The 16589-nt window shown below is 46.4% G+C and overlaps 1 long non-coding RNA gene across 1 annotated transcript; it reads right to left on the bottom strand.

Annotated features, from left to right (window-relative positions):
* Positions 1 to 581: 581 nt before the first annotated feature.
* On the bottom strand, positions 582 to 13396 carry LOC116629315. Its single transcript, XR_004298728.1, has 3 exons — positions 13296 to 13396; positions 837 to 879; positions 582 to 655 (listed from the first exon to the last, which is right to left on the bottom strand). It is a non-coding gene; the product is annotated as an uncharacterized LOC116629315 (long non-coding RNA).
* Positions 13397 to 16589: the final 3193 nt, after the last annotated feature.

Below are 16589 nucleotides of genomic sequence, written 5' to 3'. Positions count from 1 at the left end.
GTTAGGTAAGGCACTCCAGGTCACACAGGTGGGAGGTGGCAAAGACCAGACTGGGATCCAGGTCAGTGGCCCACTGACCATCACAGAGCAGTTAGGCTGGCAGCAGGGTGAGAACTGGAGGGAACGGCCTCTGCTGTGAAGCCCCAAAGTCATCCTTAGCCATGCTGGAGGCTTGGACAGGGCAAGAGGGCAGAAGAAGCCTCCAAGGTTGCTGGTCTACCTCCTCCCCCTGCCCTACCTCAGGACCCCTTTCTTCCCTCCTTCCCCCTCTGCTGTCCCCCACCTCCCAGTGGGCTCTCCTGGCCTCACTTCTGGGTTATTTGATGGGCAACAGGCAGGGGGAGGGAGGAAGTGAGCATCTTGGCCATGATCCTGAGAAGAAGACAGGAGGGAGGTGTCCCTACAGACCCCTGGGCTGGGGACTCCCTTTGACCCCCACTTAGGGACTCAAAGAAGCTCTTCAAGGGACTGATTCCTCTTAGGGTAACTCAGCTGGAGGCATCCCCACAATTCCAGGAATCATCCAGAGAAGTGGAAGTTGACTACCTGGGCAGAGCTCACTGGCTTCTGAGGATATGGTGCCAGCAGTGGGATCTGAGCGTTTTCGCAACAGCTCGAGTCTGCGTCCCCGCTAGAAGGAGGTGTCGCTTCACCCCTGGGGAAGAGAGAACAAATCGTGGGGTCAAATGTGAGCCAGCTGTGGCAGCAGGAAGCAGCGAGGGGCCAGGTCTCTGGTGGTTCCCTCCGGGATGGCTACCAATGCCAAAGCAGACTTTAGCTGATGTGTTTGTCGTCTACTGACTTCTGCCAGCCGCTCTTTAAGGAAAGTTACTCACCTCACTCCAGCTCACTCCCAAGCCAAGTCGGGGTCCTGTCGTCCTGTTGGGCCACAAGAAGAAGATAATCAGCCAGGGAGACTGCCATCTGAGAAGTTATAGAAGCAATAAAACCAAACACAGAAGAAAACATGGGAAGAAGTGTTCTGGAAATTTTGGAGGTCAGAAACATGTGTGTTTGCTAATTGATAAGAGCTAATATTGATCAAGTATCTATGACAGGCAGGGCTCCTATGTGTTCCCTCACTGAATATCCACACACACTCCATGAGGTCGGTGCTCTTGTGGCTCCCACGTTAAGGTGGAGGAAACCATCACCTGAAGTTAGTTTAGTCCAAGTTTTCACAACAGTGCTAGAGCCAGGACGTGAACCCGAGTGTCTCTGATCCAAAGCCCATGTTTGTGATGACTGTGCTCTACTCCCTTTAACATACATAAACATTTATTTATATACAGTTGACCTTTGAACAACACAGGGGTTAGGGGCGATGACCCCCATCCCCGTGCACTCAAAAATTCATGCATAACTTCTGACTTTCCCAACACTTAACTACTAATAACCTACTCTTGACTGGAAGCCTTACTGAGAACATAAACTGCTGATCAACACATAGTTTGTATGTTATATGTATTATGTACTGTATTTTTTTTTAAAGATTTTATTTATTTATTTGACAGCGAGAGAGGGAACACAAGCAGGGGGAGTGGGAGAGGGAGAAGCAGGCTCTCCGCCGAGCAGGGAGCCAGATGCGGGGCTCGATCCCAGGTCCCTGGGATCATGACCTGACCCGAAGGCAGACGCTTAACGACTGAGCCACCCAGGCGCCCCACGTACTGTATTCTTGCAACAGAGTAAGGTAGAGAAAAAGAAAATGTTAAGAAAATCACAAGGAATGGAAAGTCCATATACAGTACTGTACATATAGTTAATGAAAAAATCTGCATAGAAGTAGATCTGTGTTGTTCAAACCTGTGTTGTTCAAGGGCCAACTGTATATGTGTTTATTTGTAAATGACTCTTCTCATTCCACAATGACGTCTTGCATCATGAACCAGGCTTTGTCTGGATCAATTTCCTGGTGCCAAAGCCTGTGTCCTCCTTGTTTCTGCAAGATACTTCGTTCCACAGGACTTGGGGTCCTGCTAGGTCCTGGCACAATCCCTACAGCCCTACTATGCATTGTCAAGCCTTCCCGATCCTGCCCCGTCCTCTCTGCTGTCCTCCCCCATCTTTAAACTTTAGACTGCTTCTAATTCTTCATCTAAATGATAGTGCAAAGAACAATCTCCTTTTTAAAACACTGCCTGCATTTGAGATTGTTTCCTTAAGATATTTCCAGAAGCAGGATGACTGGGTCAGAAGGTATCAACACGTACAAAGTTTTTCATGCCTAGAGCCACACTGTTATGAAAAAAATCATACCAATTCACATTCACACTCACAGTAGATGAGGGTGTCCTCCATTCCATTCTTACCAGTACCTCGTAGTCTTTTTTAGAAAACAGACCCTTATAGAGAGAGAATTTATTTTAGTTCTGTTGTTATCTTGCTTTGGGAGATGAAGAAAGACAGCAAATATTGATTAAGTTTAAGCATTAATATTTTAAGTTTACTTCTTTTTTAAAGTAATCTCTAGACCCAATTTGGGACTCGAACTCACAACCCCAGGGTCAAGAGTCCCATGCTTTTCCAAAGGAGCCAGGCTTTGGCACTATTTGAGGAAGGCAAAAGAGCAATTTTCAACTACCCCTCCTGAGACCTGACTGAAATTATAGTAAAGGTACTTGTAGATATGAAAATAACTAACGATGAGAGTGACTCACATTTGTGGCCTATACTCTGCATTGGTGATTGCTCTAAGACTTTACAAATAATAACCTGTCTTCTTCCAATAATCGTGGAGTTGTGTATCATTTGCATCTCTGTTTACAGATAAGGAAACTAAAGTACAGGCTACGTGATTTACCCAGAGTCAGAAATCTAGTAAGGGGTAGACTGGGTTCAAACCTGCCTGCTGGACTCAAGAACCCACACACTGACTCTCCTCATTCTGTTGCCAATGAAAAAGGAGAATGGGGCCAACAGGAGTCCAGAGGCTTAGACAAACGTTTGAAGACAGATTAGATGGAGAATTGATAGCTGAATAAAGAAGACTAGAAGGAGGTGCCATCAGAAAAACAGAGAGAGGACAAATAGGCAAGAAGAACGATCTGCTAAGCAGAACTTCGGAGAGGAAGACCAGAGATGAGAGGAAGGTAGAGGGGAAGTAGGAAGAAGGTTACCAACCCCACACCCAATCCTATATTCACAGCAGCCTAAGTCTACACCAGAAAGGGAAAAGAAGAAGGACTCTGGCATCTAGGGGGTCCTCATCCAATCACTCTACAGGGAAACCTGTCAGTCAAATTACCTCTCTCCTAAATACTAATGGGCAATCTAGGATCAGATATATAAGAAAGATAACAAGATGGAAAGGGTGGCTATGATAAATAAAAAATGACACCAGAAGTGGTGTCTGGCTGGCTCAGTCCATAAAGCCTGCAACTCTTGATCTCAAGGTCATGAGTTCAAGACCCATGGTGGGCATAGAGCTTACATTATAATAAAGCCACAATAACAAAAATCAACTGGACTTAATAAACCTTCAAAACAATGATATCAGAAGAACCATGTAATTTTGATTATAGAGAATAATGTTTTAAACCTTCAACCAGTGTCCTCAGGGAGATTAGAAAGGTGTTGTCCTCATAAAATGAGAACAGGATGCACTGAAAAGGGAAAAAAAATAATGGGACAAAAAAGAGATCTTGGGACTTAAAAAGTGATTGACTAAGAAGTCTAAGGAAAGGTTGGAAAAGTCAAGGAAAAACTTCCAGAAAATAAAACAAAAAGGTGACAGAAGAAATGGAACTAAATGGGGAATGACAAGTTACCATTTTCTATCATTTCTTAGAAAATTCCTTGAGAAAGAGCTGCAGGAAAAAAAAGTTTCTGTATTTATGGGGTGAGGTGGAGGATAATAACCAAGAAACCAGGAGACAGAAAGATATGAGGTCCAGGAAACAGGAAAATTAACATAGACAGAAAGGAATCCAAGGAATACAGCTGGGCATACTGAAGGCCAAGAGAGCAACCAGCCCAGGATGGAATAAGAAGTGAAGAGTTCTATGGGCAAAGGGGACTTGATATAATACTTATATAATGCACAGTTCAAAAGAAATTGAGGAAACGTTGAAGGCAACCTTGCAGGGGGTAAAACCATAGGCAATTAGAAAATCAGGAAAAACTAAAGCTGTACAAGAATGCATGTGCAACTGTGTTTCACAAGTTAGCTCTACAGGAAACAATACTGAAAACATCACACATATGTAAACATCTTGTTTGATTTTTAACTTCTAGAACAAAAGACACCATTTAAATATGAGAACTAAATGCACTTGTATGTAAATATGTAAATTAAAGTACATGGTAGAAGTTGGGAGGTGAAGCATTGAAGAGAGGAGGAGAATTAATATCCTTATTTTACAAAGTGGGGAGTCCAAAAATACTGGCTGCAATGGAGAAGTTAGGAAGTGAAGATGGAAGAAAAAAAGAAAAAAGAAACAAAGGTGTAAGTAAATTGCTTACGACTAGAAAGGTTTCTAATCGAGGACATAAAATCAGTGATAGGATGATATTAGGAGAATGTGCGGAGGGGTGTAAGAAATAGTATAAAAATAAGTGAAATCATTATCTGTCCTGGTAAGAAATAAATAACTCATATCAAAATTTAAAAATCAAGAGAAAGAACATTGGGGTGCATGTGCCCCTTCTTTTTACTACATCTGTATCTTTAGGGTAAATACCCAGTAGTGCAATTGCTGGGTCATAGGGTAGCTCTCTTTTCACCTTTCTGAGGAACCTCCACACTGTTTTCCAAAGTGGCTGTACCAGCTTGCATTCCCACCAACAGTGTAAGAGGGTTCCCCTTTCTCCACATCCTCTCCAACATTTGTTGTTTCCTGCCTTGTTAATTTTTGCCATTCTAACTGGTGTAAGGTGGTATCTCAATGTGGTTTTGATTTGAATTTCCCTGATGGCTAATGATGATGAACATTTTTTCATGTGTCTGTTAGCCATTCGTATGTCTTATTTGGAGAAATGTGTGTTCATGTCTTCTACCCATTTTTTAACTTGATTATTTGTTTTTTGGGTGTTGAGTTGGCGAAGTCATTTTTTTAAAATTTTATTTTATTATGTTATGTTAGTCACCATACATTACATCATTAGTTTTTGATGTAGTGATCCACGCTTCATTGTTTTCATATAACACCCAGTGTTCCATGCAGTACGTGCCCTCCTTAATATCCATCACCAAGCTAACCCATCCGCCCACCCCCCTCCCCTCTAACACCCTCAGTTTGTTTCTCAGAGTCCATAGTCCTTCATGGTTCATCTCTCCCTCCGATTTCCCCCCCTTCATTTTTCCCTTCCTTCTCCTAATGTCCTCCATGCTATTCCTTATGTTCCACAAATAAGTGAAACCATATAATTGACTTTCTCTGCTTGACTTATTTCACTCAACATAATCTCATCAACATCTGTTGATGTAAAAGTTGGGTATTCATCCTTTCTGATGGCTGAGTAATATTCCATTGTATATATGGACCACATCTTCTTTATCCATTCATCTGTTGAAGGGCATCTTGGCTCTTTCCACAGTTTGGCTATTGCAGACATTGCTGCTATGAACATTGGGGTACATATGGCCCTTCTTTTCACTACATCTGTGTCTTTGGGGTAAATACCCAGTAGTGCAATTGCTGGGTCATAGGGTAGCTCTATTTTTAATTTTTTGAGGCACCTCTACACTGTTTTCCAAAGTGGCTGTACCAGCTTGCATTCCCACCAACAGTGTAAGAGGGTTCCCCTTTCTCCACAACCTCTCCAACATTTGTTGTTTCTTGCCTTGTCAACTTTTGCCATTCTAACTGGTGTGAGGTGGTATCTCAATGTGGTTGTGATTTGAATTTCCCTGATGGCTAATGATGATGAACATTTTTTCATGTGTCTCTTAGCCATTCATATGTCTTCTTTGGAGAAGTGTCTGTTCATTTGACTTGGTTATTTGTTTTTTGGGTGTTGAGTTTGAGAAGTTCTTTATAGATCTTGGATACCAGCCCTTTATCTGTAGTGTCATTTGCAAATATCTTCTCCCATTCCGTGGGCTGCCTCTTTGTTTTGTTGACTGTTCCTTTGCTGTACAGGAGCTTTTTATCTTGACGAAGTCCCAAAAGTTCATTTTTGCTTCTGTTTCCCTTGCCTTTGGAGACGTGTCTTGAAAGAAGTTGCTGTGGCCGATGTCAAAGAGATTACTGCCTATGTTCTCCTCTAGGATTTTGATGGGTTCCTGTCTCACATTGAGGTCTTTCATCCATTTAGAGTTTATCTTTGTGTATGGTGTAAGAGAATGGTCGAGTTTCATTCTTCTGTATATAGCTGTTCAATTTTCCCAGTACCATTCATTGAAAAGACTGTCTTTTTTCCATTGGATACTTTTTCCTGCTTTGCCGAAGATTACTTGTCCATAGAGTTGAGGGTCCATATCTGGGCTCTCTATTCTGTTCCATTGATCTATGTGTCTGTTTTTGTGCCAGTACCATGCTGTCTCGGTGATCACAGCTTTGTAACATAAGCTTGAAATCAGGCAACATGATGCCCCCAGCTTTGTTTTACTTTTTCAACATTTCCTTGGCGATTTGGGGTCTTCTCTGGTTCCATACAAATTGTAGGATTGTTTGTTCCAGCTCTGTGAAAAATGCCATTAGTATTTTGATTAGGGTGGCACTGAAAGTATAGATTGCTCTGGGCAGCATAGACAGTTTAGCAATGTTTATTCTTCCGGTCCATGAGCATGGAATGTTTTTCCATCTTTTTGTGTCTTCTTCAATTTCTTTCATAAGTGTGCTGTAGTTTCTAGGGCACAGATCCTTTAACTTTTTGGTTAGGTTTATCCCAAGGTATCTTATGGTTTTTGATGTTATTGGAAATGGAATCGATTCCCTAATTTCTCTTCCCACAGTTACATTGTTAGTGTATAAGAAAGCAACTGATTTCTGTGCATTGATTTTGTATCCTGCCACATTACTGAATTGCTTTATGAGTTCTACTAATTTGGAGGTGGAGTCTTTTGGGTTTTCCACATAGAGTATCATGTCATCTGCAAAGAGAGAGAGTTTGACTTCTTCACAATAGCCAAACTGTGGAAGGAGCCGAGATGCCCTTTAACAGACAAATGGATAAAGAAGATGTGGTCCATATATATAATGGAATAATATTCAACCATCAGAAAGGATGAATACCCACCATTTGCATGGACATGGATGGAACTGGAGCGGATTATGCTACGTGAAATAAGTCAAGCAGAGAAAGACAATTATCCTATGGTTTCACTTGTATGTGGAACATAAGGAATAGCATGGAGGACATTAGGAGAAGGAAGGGAAAAATGAAGGGGGGGAACCAGAGGGGGAGACGAACCATGAGAGACTATGGACTCCAGGAAACAAACTGAGGGTTTCAGAGGGGAAGGGGGTGGGGGGATGGGTTAGCCCGGTGATGGGTATTAAGGAGGGCATGTACTGAATGGAGCAATGGGTGTTATACGCAAACAATGAATCCTGGAACACTACATCAAATGCTAATGAAGTACTGTATGGTGACTAACATAACATAAATAAATAAATAAATAAATAAATAAATAAATAAATAACATTACCAAAGCCAGAGGACAGGCATCAAAGGTGGGAGCAGGGGTCGGCAAAGAAAACATACTGCTTTTCCTCTTCTGTGTAAAGAAACATGTATAGAATATCTCTAAAGTTCATAGAAGGGTCTATGATTATTACTAAATACAAAAGCTAAAGAAAAAGATACATTGTTTTGCATACAAACAATGTATGCAAAACAATGTATGCAGTTTCTGGGTCCTACCCTAATGCAGAGGCATTCAATAGATATGCTGAGCCAAAAAAGAAAAAAATAAATAAACAGTATATTAAGCTACTTAATTTTGGTTCAGAATTTCAGAGTATACTTTGGTAAAAACACAATAATTTTATTAAGAATCTTGTCCTTCATCTTTCACTAGCTATTTTGTAATAGGCATTAACGTTAGCCTTAAATTTATTGTACATTTTTAATTCAGGTTAGAATTTGTGTGTGTGTGTGTAAAAAGGTTTTGAATTCAAATTTAAATATTTTTATTGCCAGAAAGGTCAGTAAATATACCTAATAAAAAAACCCTTCTATCACTGGCCTGCTTGGCTGGCTCAATCAGTAGAGCATGTCTCTTGATTTTGGGGTTGTGAGTTCAAACCCCATGTTGGGTGTACAGATTACTTAAAAAGAAAACCTTTAAATAATAATAATAATAATAATAATAATAATAAAAATCAAGAGAAAGAAATTAGCTATTGTGGTTGATGACTACCTGCTTTGCACCAGGCACCGTTCTAAGCACTTTGTATGCATTAACTCATGAATTAGTTCTCACCATGACTCTGCAAGAAAAGGAACTGAAGCTCAGAAAGGTTAAGTAATTTATCCAAAGCACCCAGCTAGTGCCAGAGCCAGAATTCAAATCCAACTCCCTGTCTCCAGAGCCTACACTTTCACTGACTATTCTGTCTCCCAGTGTAAGAATATCATTTAAAGATACTGATTAACCACCTAAAGAAAAAGCAACAAATTAAAAGTGATCGCTTTTAATTGGGAAAGGGGGTGTGCAGAGCCCTCGGTACTAATTGATTTGGTTTAACCATATGCACTTATTACTTTGATTTCTTTTTTAATTTTAAGAAAGCGGTAGTCGTGTTATAGCAGTGAGTAAGAGCTAACTGCAATAATGGGTTGGTTTCTGGCACTACCATTTGAAAGATGATGGGAGCAGTTGGATCAAGTGCCCATAAGAAATAAGCCTGACTCCTGATGTGACAATTGTCATCGTGGGAGAAATCTTGGTGGTTGATGAAAGTAAGTTGTCTAAGAAAAGTGGGATGATTTTAACAAGTAAAAAAGGTGTAATTTAAAAAAAAAAAAGAAAAGTGGGATGATAACATAGGTTAAACTAGACTAATCAGAATGAACTCCACCCTTCCACAGATATATGTTCTAGCAATGCCTTGCCCACTCACATAGGCACCCATGGGTTTTTCTCCACTCAAAGGTAGCAAGACTCCTTGGAGGGAGACTGAATTCCACGGGCCTTCAATATCTCCTCTTCCAGAAGGAAAGGATGCTTCAGGCATGTTCAGAGCAGGGCTCAATAGGGCACCCACTGGTAATCCTACCAAATTACATAGAATAATAATGATAATTGATAAGGATTATTAAGATCATGTTTAATTGGGTCAGGCTGAGTCGGTGAAAGGCCGTGAGTTCCTAATAATGTTCAAAGGAGAAGAGCTGAGACAAAGTATATACAAAAGACAAAAAGTTGTAATGCAAAAAAGAGTTAGTGTAATGGGGATTGTTTGTTAATTAATCCTAATAAGAAGGGGAGTCTTTTTTAATAAAGATTTTATTTATTTATTTGAGAGAGTTAAAAAGAGAGAGAGAGAGCATGAACGAGGGGAAGGAGAGGGAGAAACAGGCTCCCCACTGAGCAGGGAGCCCAATGTGGGGCTCGATCCCAGGACCCCTGGAGCATGACCTGAGCCAAAGGCAGAGCTGCCCAGGCGCCCCAAGAAGGGGAGTCTTAATACATATGGGCATTTTTCCTTCTGTTTCTTTATATGACTGTTTATAAGGGAGAGAAAGAAAAAAGAAGAGGCCCGGACATTGGCAGGCCAGCCTGGCACTCACACCAGCCGGTGCTCTTCTCTGTTGGACATAAATAATCTCACTGAATACCACCCTCAGACAAGGTTACTCTGAGACCATGACAAAGGGAGCAGGGCAAGGCCACTTCATAGTTTCCTCTAACCACAAAAGCAAGGTCTCTGCGCCACCCACAAAACACCAAACGCTCCGTCTCTTGGCCAAAAGAGAATGGCTGTTATTTCTTTTTCTTTTCTTTTCTTTTCAAGATTTTATTTATTTATTTGACAGAGAGAGAGAGAGAGAGCACAAGCCGGGGGAGGGCAGAGGCAGAGGGAGAAGCAGACTCCCCGCTGAGCAGAGAGCCTGACACGGGGCTTGATCCCAGGACCCTGAGATCATGACCTGAGCCGAAGGCAGATGCTTAACCAACTGAGCCACCCAGGTGCCCCTTTTTTCTTTCTTTTAACTTAAATTCAATTAATTAACATATAATGTATCATTATTCAGAGGTAGAGGTCAGTGATTCATCAGCCGTATATAATACCCAGTGCTCATTACATCACGTGCCTCCTTAATGTCCATCACCCAGTTACCCCATCCCCTGCCCCCCAGAAACCCTCAGTTTGTTTCCTATGATTAAGAGAGTTTCTTATGGTTTGTCTCCCTCTCTGATTTTGTCTTGTTTTATTTTTCCCTCTCTTCCCCTATAATCCTCTGTTTTGTTTCTTAAATTCCACATATGAGTGAGATCGTATGATAATTGCTACTATAAACATGGGGGTGCAGATGCCCCTTCGGATCACTTCATCTGTATCTTTGGGGTAAATCCCTAGTAGTGCAGTTGCTGGGTCGTAGGTTAGCTCTATTTTCAACCTTTTGAGGAACCTCCATCCTGTTTTCCAGAGTGGTTGCACCAGCTTGCATTCCCACCAGCAGTGTAAGAGGGTCCCCCTTTCTCTGTATCTTCACCAACATCTGTCCTTTCCTGACTTGTTCATTTTAGCCATCCATGTCCATCTGCTGATCTTTACTCTTAGCCTTGGTCTTGACAACACAATGGTTCTCATGACCTTTGCTACATTCCTGCCCACCAGTTCCCATGCAACTTCAACCTCCTCCAAGGCCACTTGCAGCACCCTCCCCCTGCGGCCTCTCATCTTAGGACCTGGATTCAGGAATATGTTTTCTGGGAGCCTTTGCAGTGAGGGGTGACTGTACAACCCAGTCTTGGCCAACAAGACACAAGGGAAGTCAGTTTAGGGGTCCCGGGGGCCTTCCTGCTGTAAGGCACAGTGGGGAGAGGAGAGTTGGCTGGCCCCTTTCTCTTTCTTCTGCTTGGAATGTCACATGACCCGGGGGGTGAGCGAGGAGCCAAATGACACCAAGAAGCACAAGGACCAAGAGCAAACGCAGAGAGCAGGACGAGTGAGCGGGCAGAAAGAGCCGGACCCTGGATGACACCAAACCTTTGCAAATGTGTCTGCACTCTCGGTCCCATCCTTCCTGTCCTCTGCTATTCTTTTCCAGCCCTGACCCTCATCTTGGGCCTCAGCTGGGTTTGATGCTGGACAATGCTCCCTCCTGCTTGATTAGTACCCGGGGTGTCCCTGGCTAGCCTGCAGATTGGTCAGTTCCCAGCAAGGCTGGCAGGAGGAGAAGGAGGGAAGCCCGCCCCTGCCTACCTGCATGGCCCACACAGGACACGGAGCCCTCCCATCCCCACCGGCTCTGTCTAAGCTCTCCAGAGGCAGCAGAACACAGATTCTCACCAAAGCATCTCCCTGCAAGCAGCTGCAGACATCCTCCTTGGGCAGGGGAAGGGGAGCCTAAGACAGGATCAGGTTCACACTCAGCATGGCGTCCACCCCGGGCTCCCTAATGCTCCCGCTCCTATCTTCCTCACTGCTCCCGCCCGGCCTCCATGTTGCCTTGGTCCAGTCATCCTCAAAGACCCCTCACTTCCCTGCTTCTTTTATTTTTTCTTTTTTAATGTTTATTTTATAGGCTCCATGCCCAACGTGGACCTTGAACTCACATAGGGCCCTGAGATCCAGAGTCAAAGGCTCTACCTACTAAGCCAGCCCAGCGCCCCTCCTTGCTTCTGATCACACCTCAGCCTCCAGCCCTTTGCTTGGCTGCTCCGTCCCCCTGGAATGCCTTTCCCCACCTTCCTCACCTTGTAAAAGTTTACCTGTGCTTAGAGGCCCAGCTCAACCGCTGCCTCCCTGCAGCCTGCCCCCACTGACTCTCTGCGCTCCCCTTGAATGTGCACTGTCCTGACTGCGGTCCTCTGTGTGTTCTCCTCTGTTGGACTCTGAGCCCTGGCGGGGGCCTGTCTATTCCCTCCCGCACCTCCTGCTCCAGGGCCTCCCGGGGTACCCGCTGCCCCTGCTCTCCAGCCCATAGCCGGGCTCAGATCCGGGGGCTGGCAGCACAGCACTCCCCAGCTTCACTCACCGATGAGCAATCCCACTTGTTTTCTTATCTGTCTTGATGAAAAGCTCATGCTGGCCGAGAACAAATAAGACTATGCCTCAGATTTCACACGAATTACCCTCCTGATTTAATGTGCTTTGGACAGTTCTATCAGATTTGTGGGAGTTTCCATGTATTTCCTCATGTCTCCGTACTCCAGCCATAATATTTTTTATATGAGGAGAAAGAGGAAGAGGAAACTGCAGGAAAACATGGTCCTGGTACCTGAGCCTTAGCAGGACTTTCCAAAGCCTCCCCTCCCCCAGGGTGGCCAGGCCAGGTGTGGATGTCAGGCCCAGCTCCCTCCACCCTCACCTCACTTTTGTTTGCTAACTGCTGCCAGGAACTTTGGGGGAGAAGGGTGGGGGTCATTTCCTTAGTGCACTGCAGGCTTCTTTGAAGTCTTAAGAAAAGCCGGGTTTCTGTGGATTGTAGCCGGCACCAGTTAAAGATGTCTTGAGAAGGAGAAGAAGAGGAGGAAGAAGAAGGAGGAGGAGGAGGAGAAAGAGAAGGGGAAACAGAGGAGAAGCAGAAGCAGAAAAAGAAGAATAGGAGGAGGAAGGGGGGAGGAGGAGGAAGAGAAGGAAAAACCAAAAGGCTTGTACAAAATCAATCAATTAATCAATAACTCCCAACAGGACCTAAATGTAAGCTAGAAAGAAAAAGCCACAAATATCCTGGAAAAAATATTTAAAAAATAATAATTTTGAGCTGGAGAAACCTTTTAAGCAAGATGCAAATCCCAGAGGCCATAAAAGGAAAGTTCAGTTATCTGACCTCTTAAACATTAAAAATTGTAGCGGAGGGCGCCTGGGTGGCTCACTTGTAAAGCGGCTGCCTTCGGCTCAGGTCATGATTTGGGGTCCTGGGATCGAGTCCGGCATCGGGTCCTTGCTCAGCAGGCAGTCTGCTTCTCCCTCTCCCCCTGCTCCTCCTCTCTTTCTATCTCTCTCAAATAAATAAATAAACTCTTAAAAAATAAGTACATAAAAATAAAAATTGCAAAGGACACCATGAACAGAGTCAGACTAGAGCCAGAGGCCAGGAGCAGCACCCTCCAAACTTAGAGCAGACAAAAGCTGAGTTACACAGAACACGACAAATCCTATGAATCAACATAAAAAGACTGAAAGCAAGTTCTTAAGATATGTGACCAAAGAATCCCCAGCGTAGGGACTCACCCAGAGTCACGGAGTCCACGGTGGGCGCAGGCAGGGCCGAAGGGTAGACCGGGCTTTGTGACGCAAGTGTTTGGGGAGAAATGTGACTTTAACAATCCAAAGCCTTCTAGGTTTACTTCTGCTGGTGGAAACACACAGCTTTAAGCTCCCCTCCTTATCATCCACCCCAGCACTCTACAGTTTTGTGTTTTCAGATTCAAAGCCTGGAGCACGCTACCGCGTGGCCCTCCTCACTTCTGGCCATTCTCTTCCTGCTGTAGGCACACAGGCCTGCCTCTTCACTTCCTGCCCTACAGCGGGTGGAACACAGGGCCCGGGTGGGGGACAGGGAGCAAAGCCCAGACATCTCCCTGCTCTATCTCCCTGCTCTGTCTCCTGGTCACGGTCACGGTCATGGCACCCTGGGCCAGTCACTCCCTATCAGGCCCTCAGTTTCCCTGCAGGGCCTGGCACTGAGCAGACACTCAGAGACACTGTGGGCAACACAACCCTGAGTCCTTGTATCTCAAAAGACAACGTGAGCCTTTGCATCTCAACAGAAACCCTTTGCTGGTCAGCCTGGCAGCCTCACCCTGGGGTACCCAGAGGCTCTGACTCACCTGCCCTCCTCCCCCTGCTCTGCATCCTCCCAATTCCCCAAAGGGATGAGCACACCAACATCAGCCTTCCTTCTGGGGTAGCCTGCTCAGGTCGCAGGCAGTCTGGAACCCGGGCTGGGCAGGGCCTCCATCCTTCTCCACTGTTTTGGGGCACAGGGAGAGGGGGGAAGCCGCCAGACAAACCCGGGTTCAAATCCGGGCTGTACCCCTGCTTACCTTGGAACCTGGGGCTGGAGCTTCAGGTTCACCCTCATCTACAAAATCGAGACAACACGGGATCTTTCCTTAAAGAGCTGTATGGAGGGTGAGTAGATGGGCAGGGGCCCCTACCCTCCCAGCTTACCCAGGGATCTTCCTATGACTGAGCTGAAGCACATCCAGTGGTTCTTAGCTGTGAGGACCCCGCTATGAGTCTGTGCAGTAACCACACCTCGGGGCCCAAATACGTCTGGGACCTGAAGGGGAAACTGAAAGCAGCCTGTGATGAAACCACACACCTGGGCGGGGCTGGTCCAGTCGTCCTACCCACCCTCAGCTGTCCTGACTCCCTCAAAGAACCTTCTAGGTCCTCTGCTCTGCCCTTCCTGCCACTGATAGACTGTGGGACCCTCAGCAAATGACTCCCCGCCACAGACCCCCCCGGTGGCTTGTTCCCAGCCCCCTCCTCTCTGTCCCTCCCACCTCACTCCCCGGCATGCCTGCCTTATTCAACTTCCTGTCCCCAAACACACCAGGTGCTCACAGCAGACTTGCCATGTTGCAGCCACTCAATGCCACACCCACGTGGCTTCTAGGCATTTGCTGATGCAGATCCTTCTGCCAGGAGCACGTGCTCCTACCACCAGGAAAAATCATGCTCATACTTCAAAGCCCAAATCGAGCATCACCTCCTCTCAGAAGCCCCCCAGCACCCTCCCTGGCAGAGTCCCTGTGCCCTACTCTGCTCCCACGGCACCTGGGTGAGGGGCTGAAATCCCCTGCTGGGGACACCATGTCCGTGTCTTCCCCCCACCCCTTTGGATCTAATCAGGTCTCTCTAGCCTTGTCCCGGATGTCAGGACAGCCCCAGGAGGCCCGCCCTTGGTGGCCGAGTGCTATTTGCAAGGATGTAGACGTTTGCGGGAGAGGGCTCAGGAAACACTGCTGTTTTCTACCCCGCTCGTTTCTGCTTGACGACAGATCGCTTTCTCTTTAAAGGAGGACTTTTCTAGGAAGGCTAGCGTCAGGAAACAGCAAATGGAAACAGCCAGCGAGGCCTCCCTCCCGCGTGGGCCCCGAGCAGAGCAGCCGCCGTGGACAGAGCTGAGTGTGCGCCAGGCGCCGAGCGGGCCCCGTCCACGCAGCCCCGTCTGGTTCCCACAGCGGCCTGAGGAGATACCTGCCCCCTGCACAGATAGAGACGCTGTGGGGAAAGGGTCCCACGGCTTGTGAGATGTGCAGCAGCTGGACGGCTGTGGGCTTTGCCCCTGTGCACACGGAAGCCAACCTGACCCTTCCATCCGGGCAAATGTCCCCGGGGCATCGAGGCTCCTCCCCCAGCTTGTGAGGGAGGGACAGAGTGATGGAATGATGACATAAGAATCGCACCCATGGTTTGTGATGATCACCCTGTGGGTGGGCTGGGAGCTCGGGCTGAATTTGCAGATGGGGAAAGCCAGGTGAGGGGACAGGTGGTGGCTTTGGTCCAGCAACTCAGGGAAGGAGCCAAAACTCAAGGCCACGTTGACATTGTGCCCTCTGACACTTGGTTAAAGTACTATTTTGTCCACCTCTCCTTCTTTGGTTACTTCTTGGTCATTTTTTTCTGTAACCTCCCTTCCTCCTGAGTCTTCTCCCTTTCCCAAGCACGCCTGACACCCGATGAAAGCACTGTGAGATGCAGAACGCGATGCAGTGTCCATAGGACCTGCGGCCCGAAGGTCTAATGCCCATGCAGAATGGCCTCCGGACATCGACGGGCTCCAGGAACACAGCCCCGCGGTGGAGCAACCAGGATGGGGCTGCAGACACGTCAGGTGAGGATTAGGCATCTTTGGACTGCAGGGACAAGTGCCGAGTCCACCCCACTTGGGGACCCTAAAGATCTAGTGACTATAAAATATGGCTCCACTTGACCCCCAACGATCCCAAGAAAAGTCACCCAGGATGACCACAGCTCCAGAGTCGGGGGTCTCGGCAAAATCTTTGGTCAATAAGCCATTTCAGCCCACTGGGAAGGCAACCCCACCTCAGTGGGAAAGTCACCCTCACATTGCTGAGGGAGGAGTCTGGCAGACGCCTCAGCATCATCAGGTGGAAGCTGGGAGAGTCAGCAGATGGGGGGGGAACAGAACCAGCACCCCCCCCCCAGTCTCTCCATCCCAGGGGGACGTGGGCTTGGCTCACATGCTGGACCTTATGACTTGTGTTTCAGAGCAGGGACCCCACCTCCTGGGTCTCCCTTTGTCTAGGGACAGTGGGGGGTGGCTGGGAACTGGACATAAGACAGCGGGGACTTCTGAAGTCATCAGAGTGGCTGGCGGAGACAGACATCTAAGGGGATTGCATCCACGCTGACGGCGCCTGGTCACTCGTGGGACGTGGCTGGGAGCCACGGGTCGGGCTCACTTGCGACCAGGCTGCCAGCATCACAGTGGACAACGCTATTTGTCTTTGCTCAGATCGGTGGTCAAATCCTTCCCTGAGTAGCAATTGT

The sequence above is a fragment of the Phoca vitulina genome, unplaced genomic scaffold (assembly GCF_004348235.1).
Source record: "Phoca vitulina isolate PV1807 unplaced genomic scaffold, GSC_HSeal_1.0 scaffold595, whole genome shotgun sequence".
NCBI lineage: Eukaryota > Metazoa > Chordata > Mammalia > Carnivora > Phocidae > Phoca > Phoca vitulina.
The sequence above is the reverse complement of the archived record's forward strand: the minus strand, read 5'-3'. Positions and strand labels throughout refer to the sequence as shown.